The sequence below is a fragment of the Mixophyes fleayi genome, chromosome 2, assembly GCF_038048845.1.
Source record: "Mixophyes fleayi isolate aMixFle1 chromosome 2, aMixFle1.hap1, whole genome shotgun sequence".
In the NCBI taxonomy this organism is placed as follows: domain Eukaryota; kingdom Metazoa; phylum Chordata; class Amphibia; order Anura; family Limnodynastidae; genus Mixophyes; species Mixophyes fleayi.
The window spans coordinates 22,638,311-22,660,693 of record NC_134403.1 but is presented as its reverse complement, the minus strand read 5'-3'; the positions used below and the strand labels follow the sequence as shown (position 1 = coordinate 22,660,693).

General features: G+C 44.7%; 1 protein-coding gene across 9 annotated transcripts in view; it reads left to right on the top strand.

The window, feature by feature from the left end:
* DLG2 (discs large MAGUK scaffold protein 2) overlaps window positions 1–22,383 on the top strand; it is a 1,188,444-nt gene that overhangs the window by 842,329 nt on the left and 323,732 nt on the right. The gene's annotated exons all lie outside the window — the stretch shown is intronic.

The window sequence follows — 22,383 nt, the reverse complement described above, 5'->3', positions numbered from 1 at the left end:
CTGTGTAGTGGGTGGACTGTGTGCTGTGTAGTGAGTGCACTGTGTGCTGTGTAGTGGATGCACTGTGTGCTGTGTAGTGGGTGCACTGTGTGCTCTGTGCTGTGTTGTGGGTGCACTGTGTGCTGTGTAGTGGGTGCACTGTGTGCTGCGTAGTGGGTGCACTGTGTGCTCTGTGCTGTGTAGTGGGTGCACTGTGTGCTCTGCACTGTGTAGTGGGTGCACTGTGTGCTGTGTAGTAGGTGCACTGTGTGCTGTGTAGTGGCTGCACTGTGTGCTGTGTAGTGGCTGCACTGTGTGCTGTGTAGTGGGTGCACTGTGTGCTGTGTAGTAGGTGCACTGTGTGCTGTGTAGTGGGTGCACTGTGTGCTCTGTGCTGTGTAGTGGGTGCACCGTGTGCTGTGTAGTGGGTGCACTGTGTGCTGTGTAGTAGGTGCACTGTGTGCTGTGTAGTGGGTGCACTGTGTGCTGTGTAGTAGGTGCACTGTGTGCTGTGTAGAGGGTACACTGTGTGCTGTGTAGTGGGTGCACTGTGTGCTGTGTAGTGGGTGCACTGTGTGCTGTGTAGTAGGTGCACTGTGTGCTGTGTAGTGGGTGCACTGTGTGCTCTGTGCTGTGTAGTGGGTGCACCGTGTGCTGTGTAGTGGGTGCACTGTGTGCTGTGTAGTGGATGCACTGTGTGCTGTGTAGTGGGTACACTGTGTGCTCTGTGCTGTGTAGTGGGTGCACTGTGTGCTGTGTGCTGTGTAGTGGGTTCATTGTGTGCTGGGTAGTAGGTGCGCTGTGTGCTGTGTAGTGGGTGCACTGTGTGCTGTGTAGTGGGTGCACTGTGTGCTGTATAGTAGGTGCACTGTGTGCTGTGTAGTAGGTGCACTGTGTGCTGTGTAGTGGGTGCACTGTGTGCTGTGTGCTGTGTAGTGGGTGCACTGTGTGCTGTGTGCTGTGTGCTGTGTAGTGGGTTCATTGTGTGCTGGGTAGTAGGTGCGCTGTGTGCTGTGTAGTGGGTGCACTGTGTGCTGTGTAGTGGGTGCACTGTGTGCTGTGTGCTGTTTAGTGAGTGCACTGTGTGCTGTGTAGTGGGTGCACTGTGTGCTCTGTGCTGTGTAGTGGGTGCACTGTGTGCTGTGTAGTGAGTGCACTGTGTGCTGTGTAGTGGATGCACTGTGTGCTGTGTAGTGGGTGCACTGTGTGCTCTGTGCTGTGTTGTGGGTGCACTGTGTGCTGCGTAGTGGGTGCACTGTGTGCTCTGTGCTGTGTAGTGGGTGCACTGTGTGCTCTGCACTGTGTAGTGGGTTCACTGTGTGCTGTGTAGTAGGTGCACTGTGTGCTGTGTAGTGGGTGTACTGTGTGCTGTGTAGTGGGTGCACTGTGTGCTGTGTAGTAGGTGCACTGTGTGCTGTGTGCTGTGTAGTGGGTGCACCGTGTGCTGTGTAGTGGGTGCACTGTGTGCTGTGTAGTAGGTGCACTGTGTGCTGTGTAGTAGGTGCACAGTGTGCTGTGTAGTGGGTACACTGTGTGCTGTGTAGTGGGTGCACTGTGTGCTGTGTAGTAGGTGCACTGTGTGCTGTGTAGTGGGTGCACTGTGTGCTCTGTGCTGTGTAGTGGGTGCACCGTATGCTGTGTAGTGGGTGCACTGTGTGCTGTGTAGTGGATGCACTGTGTGCTGTGTAGTGGGTACACTGTGTGCTCTGTGCTGTGTAGTGGGTGCACTGTGTGCTGTATAGTAGGTGCACTGTGTGCTGTGTAGTAGGTGCACTGTGTGCTGTGTAGTGGGTGCACTGTGTGCTGTGTGCTGTGTAGTGGGTGCACTGTGTGCTGTGTAGTGGGTGCACTGTGTGCTGTGTAGTGGGTGCACTGTGTGTTCTGTGCTGTGTAGTGGGTGCACTGTGTGCTCTGTGCTGTGTAGTGGGTGCACTGTGTGCTGTGTAGTAGGTGCACTGTGTGCTGTGTAGTGTGTGCACTGTGTGCTGTGCAGTGGGTGCACTGTGTGCTGTGTAGTAGGTGCACTGTGTTCTGTGTAGTGGGGGCACTGTGTGCTGTGTAGTGGGTGCACTGTGTGCTCTGTTCTGTGTAGTGGGTGCACTGTGTGCTCTGCATTGTGTAGTGGGTTCATTGTGTGCTGGGTAGTAGGTGCACTCTTTGCTGTGTAGTGGGTGCACTGTGTACTGTGTCGTGGGTGCACTGTGTGCTGTGTGCTGTTTAGTGAGTGCACTGTGTGCTGTGTAGTGGGTGCACTGTGTGCTCTGTGCTGTGTAGTGGGTGTACTGTGTGCTGTGGAGTGAGTGCACTGTGTGCTGTGTAGTGGATGCACTGTGTGCTGTGTAGTGGGTGCACTGTGTGCTCTGTGCTGTGTTGTGGGTGCACTGTGTGCTGTGTAGTGGGTGCACTGTGTGCTGCGTAGTGGGTGCACTGTGTGCTCTGTGCTGTGTAGTGGGTGCACTGTGTGCTCTGCACTGTGTAGTGGGTTCACTGTGTGCTGTGTAGTAGGTGCACTGTGTGCTGTGTAGTGGGTGCACTGTGTGCTGTGTAGTGGGTGCACTGTGTGCTGTGTAGTAGGTGCACTGTGTGCTGTGTAGTGGGTGCACTGTGTGCTCTGTGCTGTGTAGTGGGTGCACTGTGTGCTGTGTAGTGGGTGCACTGTGTGCTGTGTAGTAGGTGCACTGTGTGCTGTGTAGTGGGTGCACTGTGTGCTGTGTAGTAGGTGCACTGTGTGCTGTGTAGTGGGTGCACTGTGTGCTGTGTAGTGGGTACACTGTGTGCTGTGTAGTGGGTGCACTGTGTGCTGTGTAGTGGGTGCACTGTGTGCTGTGTAGTAGGTGCACTGTGTGCTGTGTAGTGGGTGCACTGTGTGCTCTGTGCTGTGTAGTGGGTGCACCGTGTGCTGTGTAGTGGGTGCACTGTGTGCTGTGTAGTGGATGCACTGTGTGCTCTGTGCTGTGTAGTGGGTGCACTGTGTGCTGTATAGTAGGTGCACTGTGTGCTGTGTAGTAGGTGCACTGTGTGCTGTGTAGTGGGTGCACTGTGTGCTGTGTAGTGGGTGCACTGTGTGCTGTGTGCTGTGTAGTGGGTGCACTGTGTGCTGTGTAGTGGGTGCACTGTGTGTTCTGTGCTGTGTAGTGGGTGCACTGTGTGCTGTGTAGTGGGTGCACTGTGTGCTGTGTAGTAGGTGCACTGTGTGCTGTGTAGTGGGTGCACTGTGTTCTGTGTAGTGGGTGCACTGTGTGCTGTGTAGTGGGTGCACTGTGTGCTTTGTGCTGTGTAGTGGGTGCACTGTGTGCTCTGCATTGTGTAGTGGGTTCATTGTGTGCTGGGTAGTAGGTGCACTGTGTGCTGTGTAGTGGGTGCACTGTGTGCTGTGTAGTGGGTGCACTGTGTGCTGTGTAGTGGGTGCACTGTCTGCTGTGTAGTAGGTGCACTGGGTGCTGTGTAGTGGGTGCACTGTGTGCTCTGTGCTGTGTAGTGGATGCACCGTGTGCTGTGTAGTGGGTGCACTGTGTGCTGTGTAGTGGATGCACTGTGTGCTCTGTGCTGTGTAGTGGGTGCACTGTGTGCTGTATAGTAGGTGCACTGTGTGCTGTGTAGTAGGTGCACTGTGTGCTGTGTAGTGGGTGCACTGTGTGCTGTGTAGTGGGTGCACTGTGGGCTGTGTGCTGTGTAGTGGGTGCACTGTGTGCTGTGTAGTGGGTGCACTGTGTGCTGTGTAGTGGGTGCACTGTGTGTTCTGTGCTGTGTAGTGGGTGCACTGTGTGCTCTGTGCTGTGTAGTGGGTGCACTGTGTGCTGTGTGCTGTGTAGTAAGTGCACTGTGTGCTGTGTAGTGTGTGCAATGTGTGCTGTGTAGTGGGTGCACTGTGTGCTGTGTAGTGGGTGCACTGTGTGCTCTGTGCTGTGTAGTGGGTGCACTGTGTGCTGTGTAGTAGGTGCACTGTGTGCTGTGTAGTGGGTGTGCTCTGTGCTGTGTAGTGGATGCACTGTGTGCTGTGTAGTGGGTGCACTGTGTGCTGTGTAGTGGATGCACTGTGTGCTGTGTAGTTGGTGCACTGTGTGCTGTGTAGTGGATGCACTGTGTGCTCTGTGCTGTGTAGTGGGTGCACTGTGTGCTGTGTAGTAGGTGCACTGTGTGCTGTGTAGTGGGTGAACTGTGTGCTCTGTGCTGTGTAGTGGATGCACCGTGTGCTGTGTAGTGGGTGCACTGTGTGCTGTGTAGTGGATGCACTGTGTGCTGTGTAGTTGGTGCACTGTGTGCTGTGTAGTGGGTGCACTGTGTGCTGTGTTAGGGAATGTTAGGTAATGACACTGACTTCCAAGTTGAATTTGCTGATTAGGTGCTGTGGTTAATTGAAATGTAAATCCTTTTCAGTTTTGATGTAACCTCATAGTTGCCTACTCTCCTAGAAAGTCCGGGAGACTCCTGATTTTTTGTGAGTTCTCCCGGACTCCCGAAAGAGCAGGCAAAAATCCTGGATCCAGCTGTCTCTGTTGTTATAGATGGGTGGAGGCGGGGCTAAACATGGCCAAAACGGTGCACCACGCTTGGCCATGCCCCTTCGACGGACCCCCTCGCGGACAGCTGTATTCAAAAGTGGGTAAGTATGTGTGACTGGATCACTATTAAATAACTTTGGGTAAAAATTTATTTAAAGCGAATAGCGCAGGGCACTTATTTATGTAATTGCATTTGCACTTATTCTTGTTTAGTGTAAGATAGGAAGTCGTTATTTCTGAGACCACGGGAGAAATTTGTCTCTGTTTAACCTTTATATAGGAAATGCCTATTTCTGATGTATATATCTGATACAATAAGTCTTTGTTTTGAAACCCTTTGGCATATCTTAGTGAGAGGAAATGCATTCATGTCTAAGGTATATGTTTGAAGTCTGATAGCAGAAAGTGCTAAGGAAGTTTTGTGATGAAGTGTCAGGCCTGCTCTGGCCAAAGGCCCAGCAGAGGGTCGTTACTGTGTGTCCTTTTGCCAGAGTGAATTTCATAGATAAGTGTAAATTTTGTTAGCCTTGAAATACATGTAAATTCATGGTTGTGTCAATAGAGTATATCCTGTTTCTAAAAATAGACTATTTCTGAACGGTACAAAAGAGGAGCTCTGTGAGCATGTTAGTGTTCTTCTGAATTGTCATCTGACCTGATCACACTGGAACCTTCCACCAGTGTGCGTGAGCAAATAAACCATCCTGATTCAAAGACCTGCTTGGAATCATCTTAAGTATTGCTGTTTTCCTGTTATCTACAGATTAGACCCTAAAATCTAATCCGTTCTCTGGCTGAGTCTGCGGTTTGGACCCAAGCGCTTCCAGTACCATCGCCTGCCTGCTACCCAGCAGCCCTGGTTAGTGTGATAGGCCAGGGGGGATCCATCCACAGCATCCCTGATCCATAGTAAGAGGTCCGGAGTTACCAGCCAGGTACATCAGCAACGAGATACGCTTGCAGCGTCAGTGACCCAGAAGAAACCTGGTACTGGATGCCGGAAAGGAGTCCAGTGGTGGCAGCTTGTGTAAGCCCCTCTTACCCTGCCTTGTGTCCAGTATGGAACGGCAACCACAGGAATAATCAGTGTATCTTATATATAAGAAGAGTGGTTTTTTTTTGAAAGGAGTTATGCAAATCTTTGGTGATAGAAATATTACAGACATGTATATTTTTTATGTCAATTTAAGTATCTGGTGATTGCAGAATGTGTTGCTTCTCTGCATTTTCACTTTCTCCTTGGAAAGATGGCAATTTGTGAGATTGTGAAGGAGACTTGCCAAGCCATCTGGAGGTACCTGAAATGTAATGCTGGAGCTTACGGAGGATACGCGGTGAGATATCAGTGATAGATATATGAAGGCGACTTACTTCCCGCGTTGCATCGGTGCTTCGGAGACAGGTGCCACCTGGAAGTGGTTCCAAGTCCTACAACTAAAAGAAATAGCTTTCAGTTGTCTTAATGGTAATTGTTGACAGCTCTTATAATTTTATTACCATTGAGATGGAAGTTCAGGCGATTCTAAATTCTTTAAAACTTCACCAATGGATTGCAGAATAATGGACGGAAAGTTCAAGACTCCGAACCCAAAGCCGGTTGTTGACGGAGAAGAACCATTTCCTCCAACCCGGATCTATGGTTATCAACAAATATAATAAAGAGATATCCTAAAATGAGACTTGATTTGCCAAAGAAGGTCTTCAGTTTTCATTTAGTAAAGTGCACGTTCGACATAAACTGTGGTTCAATAAGAAGTAAGCCAAATGGTTTATTTCATACATCTCTAATGCCTGATCACATCATATTAAAATTTTCCCACTAATATTTTTTTGTGGAAAAACTCTCAGTAGTATGGTTTGATTATTTAATTAAAGAAGATGTTCAAAATGTCCTCCTTCTGCTTGCACGCATGCCTGGAGGCGCAGCCGCCATTGGGCGACAGCATCGTTGGTAATGCTCTGATCCAGACCTGTCCACACTTCTAACAAACGTTGCTTCAGATGGTTTATATCATGGATCGCTGTCTGGTAGACTCTCTCTCTCTTGCATCGAGCTCCACACTTTATAATCGACAGGATTCACATCTGCACTGTTCGGAGGCCATAATGTGGGAGGAATGAAGTCTGGTGTCTCTCTTGTTAGCATTTCAATGGTTTCCCTGGCTCTGTGAGCTGGCACTGTCCTGTTGAAAAACAAATTACCCTTCTGGTGCTAGATTTCTGATAACAGGTAGTAGATGCTGTGACAGCAGAACGTCGCGATAATAGGTGCCGTTGATTTTTACTCCAGGGTCTATGAAGACCAGGGGGTAAATGTATGAATCTCCGGATTCTTCATCTCCGGCGTGTTCAGCCTCTTCAGCGCCTAATTTAAAGCGGCGCTGCATTGTAAAGGGAAACTTCCCTTTACAATGCAGTGCCGCTTTAAATTTAAGCGCTGAAGAGGCTGAACACGCCGGAGATGAAGAATCCGGAGATTCATACATTTACCCCCAGATGTGAACGACCAAACGTCGAAACCGCAATGGACGCCATAACAGACTTGCTGAAATGGGTAAGCGTACGCAACAGTCTGTTGCTAGCAACCTGCCTTTTCTTAGTGCCATGCGTGACGTACATGCGATCATTCTGTGCGTTACTTGGTCGTCAACCATATAACGAGGATATTTTCTTAACAGTTCTCTTGATCTGTTCGAACGTGACAGTCGATTAGCTTCTGGCACTTCCTGTGCTTGCTTCTTCTTAAGGCACTTGATTTGAGGATCTTTATGAACTATTCGGACAACACTGGACAGATGAATTCCGCTTTCTCTGGATATTTGACGTGTTGGTCTATGAGTATTCCGAGCGTACTCTTGACTCAGTATAAGATCTCTGACAAGGGCGACGTTTTCTTCGGTGCGTGATAACCTTCGTCTGCCACTAACAATGATGGGGTCGACTGAAGCTGTTACCCTAATTTTTCTAAGCAATTTTTCTAATCCGCTTTTGGTCCGATGCGTTTCTGTAAACTCTTGTGGATATTGACGGCTTCTGTAATTCTTGGATTGCCTAAATTGTTTATCATATGTAAATCTTCTTTACTAAAAGGCATTTCTATGGAAATTACAACTTTTTCATTTTTGTTTTCTATCATTATATCGTCTGCTTTTATGGGCAGGAAATAAAAACTGGAAGTCCTTAAAATAAAAAAGTAACTACGTGGATATTTTTTTCAAAAAAAAATTATTATTAAAGTTTGGCTTTTATTGAACCACAGTCTATATACGAATATATATGCAGAGACTTCCATAGTTCCATACAACTTGCTCCTTATCCTGTCAATATGGTCATGAAGGCATCAAAACTTTGTACACCCAGGAGAGGGCTACAATTCTGAAGACTCCCTTTCCGATGAAGTAGGGAATGTAGCACGGAAGTTTTAGAATTCAAGGTTCAAATGTACAAACGACCAAGACACAGAAACATATACGTCTGTCCGAACTGTATTTTTTGTGTGTGGTCATGGACAGGTGCAATTAGCAGATGGTGGTGATGAATGCAGCATAGCGAACCGCTTGTGATTAACCACTTGTGAATGCTCAGCTAGCGGTTTCTTCGTTGCATTTATTATGCTTTTGTCTGCGTATTTAAGGATTCTTTTTTTCATGTACGCGAGGCGGGGAGTTGTTTCTATCATATAACAGATCTTTTTGAAGCTTTATTGATACCTAACACTGAATATGTTTCTTGCGCACATGTCCTTATAAATATGGGTATTAGTGTATGTGCCGTATACCTTGAGTAAGCTGGACGCATATGGTACTGGTGCAGACTTGCTCATACACTATATGGACAAAAGTATTCAGACGCTTGGCCATTACGCCAACAGGGACTGTAATGATATTGTATCAAATACATATACTTTAATATGGAGTTGGTCGCCCTTTTGCAACGATAACATCTTCCACTCTTCTTGGAAGGCTCCACAAGATGTTGGAATGTTTCTGTGGGAATCTGTGCCCATTCATTCTGTAGAGCATTTATGAGGTCAGGCACTGATGTTGGACGAGAAGGCCTGGATTGCAATCTCTATTCCAAATGTGTTTGATGAAGCTGAGGTCAGGGCTCTGTGCGGGCCAGTCAAGTTCTTCCACACCGAACTGATCAAACCATGTCTTTGTAGTCCTTGCTTTGTGCACTGAGGCATAGTCATGTTGGAATAGAAAAGGGCCTTCCCCAAACTGTTGCCACAAAATTGGAAGCATAGCATTGTCCTAAATGACTTGGTATTCTGAAGCATTAAGACTGCCCTTCACTGGAGATAAGGGGCCTAGCCCAAACCCTGAAAAACAGCCCCATACCTTTATCCCTCCTCTGCTAAACTTCACAGTTGGCATAATGCAGTCAGACAGGTAATGTTCTCCCGGCATCCGCCAAACCAGGGTTCACCCATCTGACTACCAAACAGAGAAGCATGACTCGTCACTCCACAGAACACGTTTCCACTACTCCATAGTCCAGTGTCGGTGTGCTTTACACCACTCCATCCAATGCTTGGCATTGGTCTTGGTGATGTGAGGTCTACATGCAGCTGCTCGCCCATGAAAACCCATTCCATTAAGCTTCCGCCACACAGTTTTGTGATTACATTAATGCCCGTGGAAGTTCAGAACTCTTCAGCAATAGAATCAAAAAAGCGTTGGCGAGTTTTACGATCCAATGCGCCTTAGCAGTCGTTGACCCCGCTCTGTGATTTAATGCGGTCTTCTACTTCGTGGCTGAGTTGCTGTTGTTCCTAAACGCTTCCACTATCTAATAATATCACTTACAGTTAACTGTGGAGTATCCAGCAGGGATGAAATGTCACAAACTGTCTTATTGCAAAGGTGGCATCCTATCACAGTACCACGCTTAAAGTCACTGAGCTCTTCAGAATGATGCATTTTGTATCACAAATGTTTGCAGATGCAGACTACATGGCTAGGTGCTGGATTTTATACACCCCTGGCAACAGGTCTGATTGAAACATCTCAATTCAATAATTAACAGGTGGGGCCAAATACCTTTGTCCATATAGTGTATCTTGCAGTTTTACGTATACTTGCAATTGGGTCTTTTTTCTGCAGTTTGGCATCAGGGCCAATTTCAGAAATTCCCCCTTCTACCATGCTTCTCTGTGTTCTCACTGAGGATGCTAATCTCCGCTTCATTAGATTAAGAGACAATGTAGTGAAAGGCAAAACTAGGATTTTATTGCTGTACAATAGAAGAATCAATCCTGTCTCATGGATGTGAGAAGTCTGTGCGTGTCTTTTAATTGAGGAAAAGCTTCTTTTGGACTGGATTGCAGAGAGGTACCATTTAAAGCGATCCCGAAGGACTTCAAGCGAGTCTTAACAATGTGCTCTATAAAATAATAAATATACAATACTGAATAAGTAATACAAAAACACTTTAATGTTAGGCATGTAAGTATGTATCTTATGCAGGCATTACATTTCAACCTTTGGTATTTGTAATGTGTCATTTTAATGTATTATATGTTTATATATGTATTGCTTTTTATTTTTACATTTGAATAGATAGGTTTTTACTTTACAGCTAGGGAAAAACAGTCAAAAATAATAACCAACATAAAAGAACACTTCTTCCCATGATTACTATTACCGACCAACATTTATCCAGAGAAAATCTGGTCAAAGTAAACCCAGACCATGATCCATGAAAATTATGCCCCCAATTCACATAAAAATAAGCCCTAGTCTGTACAACCACACCCACTTTCCCATAAGACCCACCCATTTCAGGGCCTGCAGATGATGGCTCTCCCGCTGCAACTGTGTAATGTTTGTCACCGGCATCCCAGTAATACGATAGATCCCTGTGAGGTCTTCACCTATAGCATCCCCTATATCCCATAAAGCGCTTTGTTCTCACCAGTACCCAAGTTACTCCCAAATCTTGTGTGCAATAGTATAGGTTTATGCATGGATGGATGCAAACAGAGAATATAAGAGACTAGACAAGCAGCCATAAATGGTAAGAGGTCAATACGGGAGTTCGACAAGATAACCAGTAAATACCAAAAGTCAGTGCGGGCGACAGACATGATAAATAGTAACAAGCTGAGGTCAGTATGAGCAGCAGACAGGATTAAAGGTAACAGGCTGCGATCAGTGCGGGCGGCAGACATGATAAATAGTAACAAGCTGAGGTCAGTACGAGCAGCAGACAGGATTAAAGGTAACAGGCTGTGGTCAGTGCGGGTGGCTGACATGATAAATAGTAACAAGCTGAGGTCAGTACGAACAGCAGACAGGATTAAAGGTAACAGGCTGTGGTCAGTGTGGGCGACAGACATGATAAATAGTAACAAGCTGAGGTCAGTATGAGCAGCAGACAGGATTGAAGGTAACAGGCTGTGGTCAGTGCGGGCGGCTGACATAATAAATAGTAACAAGCTGAGGTCAGTATGAGCAGCAGACAGGATTAAAGGTAACAGGCTGTGGTCAGTGCGGGCGGCTGACATGATAAATAGTAACAAGCTGAGGTCAGTACAAGCAGCAGACAGGATTAAAGGTAACAGGCTGCGATCAGTGCGGGCGGCAGACATGATAAATAGTAACAAGCTGAGGTCAGTATGAGCAGCAGACAGGATTGAAGGTAACAAGCTGCAGTCAGTGCGGGTGGCAGACATGATAAATAATAACAAGCTGAGGTCAGTATGAGCAGCAGACAGGATTAAAGGTAACAGGCTGTGGTCAGTGCGGGCGGCTGACATGATAAATAGTAACAAGCTGAGGTCAGTACGAGCAGCAGACAGGATTAAAGGTAACAAGCTGCAATCAGTGCGGGCGGGAGACATGATAAATAGTAACAAGCTGAGGGCAGTATGAGCAGCAGACAGGATTAAAGGTAACAGGCTGTGGTCAGTGCGGGTGGCTGACATGATAAATAGTAACAAGCTGAGGTCAGTACGAGCAGCAGACAGGATTAAAGGTAACAAGCTGCAATCAGTGCGGGCGGGAGACATGATAAATAGTAACAAGCTGAGGTCAGTATGAGCAGCAGACAGGATTAAAGGTAACAGGCTGTGGTCAGTGCGGGCGGCAGACATGATAAATAGTAACAAGCTGAGGTCAGTACGAGCAGCAGACAGGATTAAAGGTAACAAGCTGCGATCAGTGCGGGCGGCAGACATGATAAATAGTAACAAGCTGAGGTCAGTACGAGCAGCAGACAGGATTAAAGGTAACAAGCTGCGATCAGTGCGGGCGGCAGACATGATAAATAGTAACAAGCTGAGGTCAGTATGAGCAACAGACAGGATTAAATGTAACAGGCTGTGGTCAGTGCGGGCGGCAGACATGATAAATAGTAACAAGCTGAGGTCAGTATGAGCAGCAGACAGGATTGAAGGTAACAGGCTGCGGTCAGTGCGGGCGGCAGACATGATAAATATTAACAAGCTGAGGGCAGTATGAGCAGCAGACAGGATTAAAGGTAACAGGCTGTGGTCAGTGCGGGCGGCTGACATGATAAATAGTAACAAGCTGAGGGCAGTATGAGCAGCAGACAGGATTAAAGGTAACAGGCTGTGGTCAGTGCGGGCGGCTGACATGATAAATAGTAACAAGCTGAGGTCAGCACGAGCAGCAGACAGGATTAAAGGTAACAAGCTGCGATCAGTGTGGGCGGCAGACATGATAAATAGTAACAAGCTGAGGTCAGTATGAGCAGCAGACAGGATTAAAGGTAACAGGCTGTGGTCAGTGCGGACGGCAGACATGATAAATAGTAACAAGCTGAGGTTAGTACAAGCAGCAGACAGGATTAAATGTAACAGGCTGTGGTCAGTGCGGGCAGCAGACATGAAAAATAGTAACAAGCTGAGGTTAGTACGAGCAGCATACAGGATTAAATGTAACAGGCTGTGGTCAGTGCGGGCGGCAGACATGATAAATAGTAACAAGCTGAGGTCAGTACAAGCAGCAGACAGGATTAAATGTAACAGGCTGTGGTCAGTGCGGGCAGCAGACATGAAAAATAGTAACAAGCTGAGGTTAGTACAAGCGGCAGACAGGATTAAATGTAACAGGCTGTGGTCAGTGCGGGCGGCAGACATGATAAATAGTAACAAGCTGAGGTCAGTGCGGACGGCAGACATAATAACTTGTAACAAGCAGAGATCGAGGCAGATGGCATTCAAGAATAGTCAGAAACTAGCTTGTTTAATAGCATGCAGACAATGATATGCTACAGAACACGCTAACTTTATTACATGCAATCAGTGAATGGTGCTGACAGCCTAATAAAAACACAATCGACCAATCCCAGCAGCGCATTAGTTCAGCCCTCACAGTGGTAATAAGCCAAGTAAAACACCTGGAACTGTCAAGGCAGCCAACACACAGTTCCAATAGACTGACAGGCAATGGGACGCCTGTCACTGTCCACAATCTTGACAAACCTCCACAGTTGGGAGAAACGCTTGTACATATTCAAAACGTTCCTTGAAAAATACAAGGACACATATTTTCCTGGATCTCCTTAAAACAGGAATACCAAACACATAAACTTTAAAGGGGAATATTTATCAACGGGTAAAGAACCCTTTTGGTGAGTAAAACAGTTTAAAACCTATTTAATATTTAAAATAAAATGAAATTAAAATAAATTCAAACTATTTTTAGGCTGTATTTTAAGTTTTAGATTTTTTCCGGATCACACCTGCACACACCTGCGAAGACTGGCCCGGCAAAGCTGTAAGTTAACCTTTACCTAATGCCAGGACAGCTGCCTCTGCGCACATGCCGGCGATAACTGATTTTGTTATCGGTGTGATGGAGCTCTTGACAGTGAATTGGGAGTTTATAGAGACAACTGTCTTAATTCAGATGGAATAGTCTCCAGTTTTAGGGAAATGTGTTGCTATTCAGGTGTCAGTACATTTGTCCCAACTCCCGGGGGATATCTCCCACTAACTTCCAGAGCAGAACGCTTCTATCACACTAGGTACACCCCTAACATGGTCATGCCCGTTGACAAGATCTAAAGCTGGGAGGAAGGGAAACATGGTTTGTTAACCGTTAGGAGTCATATGCTGTAATAGGTCTCCGACTATTGGTATTAATAATAGTTCAAATGCAAAACTGGATCTTATAGTAATGGCTTGTATGGGATAGGTGACTGAGTCATCCGAATCAAGGACCCTTGTCCGCTGACCTGTGGATTTTCCTGGTGATGTCACTAATGCTGTTGCTTTGAACGAATATTCCAGTGCTGCAATGAGATTTCATTATTGCAACATTTGGCAATATTAATTAATAGAGATATTAACACCCGGCTGTCCCTTCCTAGTCTTGAACATATCATCTCAGTCTATGGTACCCATTATGCTATATCCTATCAATGCCTCCTTCTCTTTGTAGCAGTCACTATAAGGCTGGAGAGGAAGAGTTGGCGCTCTAGATGTTCCTCTACTGCCTGAGATAGTAAAGCCACGTTCATGTGCTCTCTCACTGCTCCTCGATTAGTCAGTAATGACACAGGTGAAACGCGTAGTTACAGTTACTTGCTGAAGTCTTTGGCAGGCATTAAATGGGCTTTCCCATAGCAATCCATTGTGTTGGTAACAAACATTTAACGTTTCTGAATGCTGCAGGCAACACTGGAATTGATGCCAACGCTGGTCTTGAAGTGCGTGGACATGTCCATTTGCTTACTTTAATTTTTTGACTAACAGCATCAAAATGCGTTCAACATTGCAGGGCTATTGAATATATTGAACACAGTTTAGTTTAGTTTGGTTATTACGGATTATATATTATGTTTTTGTTTTCAGATGTACCTCCTCCATAGGTGAAAGCCAACTCCAGAGACCTTTAGTCAGCGACTGAATCATGTGACCAGCAGTAGGTTATAAACATTATAATACTAAAAACCGAGCAGCACTTAAAATAGGGCATGCAATAAAATAAAAAAAAAACGTTTTATATCTCAAATAGCATAAATAAATTGAGTTACAGTAGCGTCTACACAATTCAAATGCCGGTGATGTGGCGCACACATTGTCTGCAATTACGGTAGAAATTTCTGAATTCAATTCCCCCCATAATGTCATGTGTGAAGAGGCGCAGCCACAGCCCATGTTGGTCACACCCCCATCAATATGGGGCCAAGCCCCCTTCTGCGGGGCTGACACTGCTCAGAGACGAACATCCCTTCTCCTGCTGTGTGTGGAGGGGGCCAATAAAGTTGTTGTACCGGGGCCCCAAATTCCTCTTGGCGGCTCTGGATGTAAATATAGAGTTGATGTGGGGAACAAAGGATAGTTGTGAGTCAAGGATCACACCTAGCCAGCGAGCTTGCGTGGTGGGATTTATGGTCAAGTTATCAACAGAAATAGAAATGTCAGGAAGAAAGCTTCTATTGTGGGAATATTATTAATTCTGTTTTTGAAAGATTGAGTTTGTCAACATTCTAAAATAGTTCACCCTGACCCTTGGTTGCTAAGCAGGTGCATATTAATGTATCAAGCCCAGAATATAAGAACACATGGTAAGAAGTGCATCCAACTTGCAGATAAAGAGAAATTAATCTTGCAATTAGTCCTATTCAAACCACCCTGCCAAAGTTCAATTTAATGGAATGACATCAAGTATCATTCATATCGGCAATGTCACCAGACAAGGTTGCCCTGTATCTCCCCTCATTTTTTGCATTAACTGTACAGCCCTTAGAAAATATAATCAGGTCAAATCTGGACATTAAGGTTATAGGTGATGGAGGAAGGAAATATAATTATATACTTATTTTAAAAAGACATTTAGCTTATGCTCTCTCCTCCACACGTCTGAGACTTTAGACTCAGATTCCGCTTTATCAGGTTATAAAATAAATTATAATAATTCCGTTCACAAATGGTGATTTCAGTTGGAGATCTAGGAAAATATTTAGGTTTTATATAAGGAAAATTTTCCTCTTTTTGCCCAAATAAAATTGGACCTGTAGGCATGGAGACAGCTGCAGATGGCTTGGCTCAGACGGATGGGCGCCATAAAAATGTTTATCAAGAAATTAAAACACAACTGGCGCTAAGTGAAGCCTTTATAAAGGGAAAGAGAAACACAAGAAAATAACTCTAACAGATATAGGTTGGGAGGCTAGAATAAGAGGCAAAAGCCCCAGAAATCAAAGTTAAACAAAAAAAGAAACCTCTAGCGCTGGCCTTTATCTGCAATAAGAAATTAAGTGCCACCCTTATGTCAAATACAGAAACTCATTTTCAAATAAGTCTTGTTAGATTTTTTGACCTGTAATTATTCCTTACACCTGGGTGTGTCCCTTCTTAAACCTGTCAATCCCAGCATATACTGCTGGTTACTGTTGTCATCCTGTTGTTTCTTGTTGTTCCTGCCTTCTGATATGCTTCTGGTTACCTGCTGCTTGGGATCTGTCCATACATCCTGCTTCCCTGCATTAGCTGTGTACCTGGTGGTTTCTGCAAATTCATATTACCTCCTGCTTCCTGCATCAGCTCTGCATCTGGTATTTACTACTAACTCATGATTGGCTGCTATTTGTACATCTCTGCAAATAAACATAGAGTGTTTTCACCATATTCGTGGCTCCTAGCTGTATTCCTGTATTTAACCGTGACAATTAGGAGCTCCCAGGACCCGGGCAAAGGTCTTCCAGATATATAATAAAAATATTTATTTGCTACTCATCTTTCTGGCAAGACATTAAATGAGATACTACAAACTGATATCATGTAAAGCCCTTGGACTGTCTGACCGAGCCAGCTCAGGACTTTTGCGCGCCCTAGGAACTGAAAATGAGGCAAAACGTCATTGTTGCGTCGCCTGATCTTGCGAGTTTTGGATTCTATAAGTATCGCCCTTCATGGAGGGCACCATTTCACAGACAGACACAGAAGTGGTAGCAGCATTCTTGGTAGTCTCCAGTGCAGTTGGCCAGTGTCATAGCTAAAACAGAAAGAGGAGGGGTAGCAGTGTTCTTGGCAGTCCCCAGTGACATAGTAGGTTTAAGAGCTATGTTTTCTCTTTATTTACATCTGTCCCAGATCTCAAGGGATGCAATGAGCTCCTGGTGAGTAAGTTGACAGCTCAAGTATTACGTTACAGGACAGCGTCTCCTCCTTCAGTTTCTCAGGCTACTGCTGCTACAAAAAAAACCTAATATTTTCCAAGAGACCCAGGGATGATGCAGATGAGTCAGCAGAACATTTTGACATCTGGTCTGTCTAAAAGAATTGCCCAAAAACTGTGACACCTCTGCCGTAACTCCACATGATCCTACTATCAACATCCAAAGAATGGTTGAAGATTACTTTAATGACAGCATAGAAACAGACATGTCAGACAGTCCCTTTACATACTGGGAGGAAAAAAAGGCAATTTGGAGACCCATGTACAAACTCGCTTGGCAATTCCTAAGCTCCCCACCCTCCAGTGTGTACTCAGAAAGAGTTTTCAGCACAGCCAGGAACCTTGTTAGTGATCAGTGTAGGAGGCTACTTCCTAAAAATGAGGCAAAAATGATGTTCATCAAAATGAACTACAAATTCCATGAGGAAGGCCTTTATCGGCAATTACAGTACAGAGACTTCTGTAATGGTGGATTCCAGCGTGGATGAATTAATATTGTGGGAGAATGATATACACACTGATGAGGGTGAGGATGAGGCTGAGGATGATGACAACAACATTTTGCCACTTTAGAGTTCATTGACAGCACTGTTAGCTTACGTGTCTTAAACCTATTGTTAGCTTGTTTTGTGGGGGGCCCAAACAAACCAAGCACGTCAGCCACAAAAGTGGCACTCCTTGTAGCTGAAGTGCTTTGTTTGTTAAACTGTGTATATCCTTTTTACGATCCAACATAAGGGTTGATGGGAGGGCCCAAGAACAATTCCATCTTGCACCACTTTTCATTCCTGACACTACTGTGTGGCACTGGCAATGTTTCCTTGATGTGCTATAAACTGCTGTGTGTTTATGCCATTGCTCTTCCCTGCCTCTTGCTGCAGTCTTACAGTTCATTAACTGCACTGTTAGCTTAGCTGCCTTAAGCCCATTGTTAGCTTGTTTTGTGGGGGCCCAAACAAACCAAGCACTTCAGCCACAAAAGTGGCACTCCTTGTCACTGAAATGCTTGGTTTGTTAAACTGTACCTGCTACCCCTCCTGTTTCTGTGTGAGTTTGTTAAACCTTTTTAACACATGGGTGGGTGGGAGGTCCCATGGATAATTCCATCTTGCATCACTTTTCTTTTCTGCCACTGCTGTGTGCCAATGTTTCCTAGATGTGCTAGGAACTGCCGTGTGTTTGTGTTGTTGCTCTGTCGCTTACCATCCAGCCAGGTCGCTGCAGTATTTGGCCAAAAGTGTATGAAAATAATATTGTGAGCTGTGAGGTGGTCAAAATTGACTGGAAATTTGTGTTATTAAGGTTAATAATAATGTAGGAACACAAAAAGAGCAAACTTATGTGATTTTAGCATATTTTAGCAATTTTTCTAAAGTACAGATCCAAAACCAAAACACGGGGGCAGTTTTGCCAAAACCAAAACCAAAGCACGAAGTAAATACAGATCCTAAACCAAAACACGGGGTCAGTGAACATCTCTAGTCAATATTGGAAAATAGGGACATATCTTTAGAGCCTGGTACTATCAACGGAAATTAGGGATAGTTGGCATTTATGTACATAGGAAATATCTTTTTGCAAATGTACTATCTTGCTGTATGTAATATAGACAGCCCCATGTCCCCTCACTGTTATGATCAAGTGATAATTAATGTTAAACCGAGAAGCATTTCAGGAGAAAAATTGAGATGGTAAAGTTAATGAACTCTAAATCCTCTAAAGGGTTAATAGGCTGAATGTTTAAAGGTGCAGCACCAAAAGCCAGAACGAGGCTGCATTCTAGGATATGTGACGGTTCGTAAATGACCCTTACTATATATACATAGTATTTATTTACCAATAAACTAAATTGTCAGTTCTACAAGTCCATTTTATTCCATTTGTTTCCAGTCTTCAACATCAGTTTGTTGCCCCTGCCATGGTCAAGTAAAGGCCCCAGCAGACAGCGCCACCTGTCTGTAGGCGGTGGAGTGACTGGCCTCAGTTATTGCAGAGTTTGGAACTTATTTAGAGTCGGATGCAAAGTCCCTCTACGAAGTGTGGGAGTGGAAGTGTGCCGCAGCTTGGTAGGGTATTGCGAGTGGCAAGCAACCCCAGTTGCGTCCCACTGTTAATACCCTATCAAGCTGCAAGCAGTTCCTGCAGCTAGCTAACGCTTGCACCACCTAATTCCTGCCGCACAGCTTTAGCCCTGTTTTGACGTGTGTTGCGTCTGCGCCTCACTGCGACTAGGATGTATTTACATGGTCACGCCTTCACAAATCCGTGTTCCTCCCATTCTCTGGGAGTGAGTCGCAAGCGGTCACAAGTGTTAATTGCGTCCAAGATGCAGGCGGATTTGGTGCTCTCTGCACATGCGTGGTAGTGTTTTTTTGCTAGATGCGCCTAAAACGGACTTTGCGTCCGACTCTAAATTAGGTCCTTTATGTTCACCATGACCTATGTTAGACTGCGTTATAGCTCTGGCTTTACAACAAGCACACAAGGTTGCATTTGTAGAATTATGAGACTAGAAAATATTTAGTTTATCTATTATTATCGTGCACACGTCACGAGAGTATAGTGACAGAGACTTGGAGAACTGTGGATATAAGAGCAGTATTGCAGCAGCGTCTCACCCAATATATGCCCAACGCCTGTGTAATCTCAGCTTGGTTGGCAGGGAGATAACTGGAGATTGGGTAGTGATTATCTGCCCGTAACAACAAACTGCTGCCAAAATGATCAGAATGTGTTTCCGCTCTGTCAGTTTAACTTTGGAGTAGTAGACGGCAATCAGGACGGAGTCAGCAGCCTCCGCAGACCAAGAAACTCAGTTTGCTTCATTCGCACTGGGCAACAAAACAGAGTCGTCTGCTTAAATAAGCATTATTCCAGTTATTATCCCTCTGCTCAGTCATTAACATGTATGCACGTGTTACAGGGTGATTACACCAGTCATTATTACGCCGTAAGCTGCGTGATAACAGGAGCTGCATACAGAGGGCTCAGTCTGTACAAATTCTCTCCCTTCTTTGTGGAAGCCCAATTACTTTAGGTATTCCTTAAGTGTGGAGGAATTTTCACTGAAAGGTGGAACTATCCTTTAATGAGTTTATTATTTTCTTTAATTTATATAGCGCCAATCATACTTCACAGCACTGTACAGAGAGTAGATAATCATTCACATCAGTCTCTGCCCCATTGAAGCTTGCAATCTAAATTCCCTAATACACACTCACTGTTCTGTCAAAAGTCAAATAACCTACCAGTATGGTTTTTTTGTTTACACTGTGGGAGGAAACCGGAGCACCCGGAGGAAGCCAACACAGACACGGGGAAAACATATATATTCTACACCTGTTCAGAATAAAAGTCATGACCCCCAACACGTACGGTGGATCTGTCACTTAGACTCAGCTGAGACAATTTTTTTTACTTGAGACTGCTTTTGTAGCCTGATCTTACATTCATGAGCACACAGCCTATCCATTCATTAAGAGCCAGTTCCTTATGATTATCGGTCAGGTTTCAAGAAGGATTTGAGCAAGCCTACACCCACAGAAGATCTGTGGTTACTTCTCCAAGATGTTTGGAACAACCCCCCTGATGAGTTCATTCAAAAACTGTGTGCAAGTGTACCTAGAAGAATTAATGCATTGAGGATTTGACTTAGATCTCTCTTCTGTTCATTCACTTTGCATTTTGTTAATTGATAAAAATAAACTATTAACACTTTTACTTTTATTTTTGAAAGCATTCTTACTTTGCAGCATTTTATCCACACCTGCCTAAAACTTTTGTACAGTATTGTATATATATATATATATATATATATATATATATATATACATATATATATATATACAGAGAGAGAGAGAGAGAGAGAGAGAGACAGTATATATATATATATATATATTCAGGGCCGTCTTTCCCATTGGGCACAATGGGCAGGTGCCAGGTGGCCCAGGGGGAAAGGGGGCCCTGGCAGGTCTGCTGCTGTAAAAAATCCTGTAAAGAAGAAAAAAAAAAGAAAAAGAAACTTACCTTTTGCGGTCACCTGGTGACGATCCGGCTCACTCCTGTCGGGTCTTTACTTTTATAGTTGAAATTGTATGGATCGTGTAAGTTGGGTATATATATATATATATATATATATATATATATATATATATATATCCTTTTTTTTTTTTTTAACTTATATATTTATATATTGGGGCCCCGGTGCACTGCTGTGCCTGGGGGCCCATACTGTTGTTAAGGTGGCCCTGTATATAGTAGTGGTCAGGAACTGGGTAACGTGGAAGTTAACACTCAAAATGATTTCGATATTTTGATATATTGTAGAGGAGAGTAAATTATATTGTCTTATCTCATTAAATGTCACAGTAAGCCCAGCTTTGCACATACCTCCGAACTGTACCGATTTTGGCCGGCCACAAAAGTGGGTGGGGTTTTATCCAAATTAGCCCATTTATGGGTAGAGTTTGGGCAGAATTGGGGATGGGGCTTATTTTGTCCTGCTTTGGGAATTCTAAGTATTGGAAAGTGTGTTTATAGTTTTCTGCCATTACCCTCCTTATGGTTTCAAACCTCACTGAAGGCATCTGTAGAAAATAATAAATGATTCAAATCGAGTTTTGCTGTGAGACAGAATATTAGCCCTCAAGAAAGCAGAAAGCAACACACGGGGGAGACATATTCTGTTGAGTGTTGACGGTCAGGGGGGGCGCATAAAAAACTGAATGAGACATAATATCACTCATCCAGTGATTTTAATATTCCTGCGATACCTCCACATGAAGCCCCGCTACTGACATGACAGCACCACACTGCAAGCCTCACCCACCCAGTGAAAGGAGCCGAGGGTGGACGTCCCCACCTCCTACTGGAGTTGGGTGATCCAGTTCCTTGGCAGCCATTAGCAGATCCTCTGTTGGTATCACCTCTTTCATTACTAATCTTCTGCCCATCCTTGTTTAAAATCCCTGTACCAATATTTATCACACTGGGACTTTGAAATGTAACTGCCAGTACCAGCATATTTGTTTATAGCATGAGCAATATGAGTTACCCTGTGGAACAGTGGTCAGCATTGCTACCTCACAGTGTTAGGGTCATAGGTTTGATTCCAACCAGGGCCCTATTTGTGTGGAGTTTGTACGTTCTCCCTGTGTTTGTGTGGGTTTTCTCCCATACTGGTGAGTGAATTGGCTTCTGACAAAATTATCCTGTTTATGTGTGTGGTAGGGAATATAGATTGTAAGCTCCTCTGGGACAGGGACTAATGTGAATGATTAAATATTCTCTGTAAAGCGCTGCATAAATAAGCCAGTACTATATAAATAACTGATAATAATAAATATGTGTCTTAGAGAGCCCTGACAGCCATGTCATACTTGCCAACTTTTCCTCGTTGGCTTCAGGGAGATCCTGGGGGAGGTGGGGCGGGGCTTGAAGAATCGCACCAAGATGATGTTATATTTACGCCATTAATACCTGCCCCCCATCACTTTTCTATTGCGAGGGCAAGAACCAAGAGGTCTCCAAGAAATGCAAGAGTCTCCCGGACATTCCGGGAGAGTAGGCAGCTATGCGTTATAGAAAAGCAGCTAATAAATCTCTAGAGACTGAAGTGTCTTTTACATTTCTGTCTCCATTACTGAAGTCATGTTGTCTTACCTGTCAGTCTATGATTAAATCTTGGTCTCCATGAAAATGGCCACCTCTGTAGGCATCAATACATGGACATAGGACACAATTTCTGA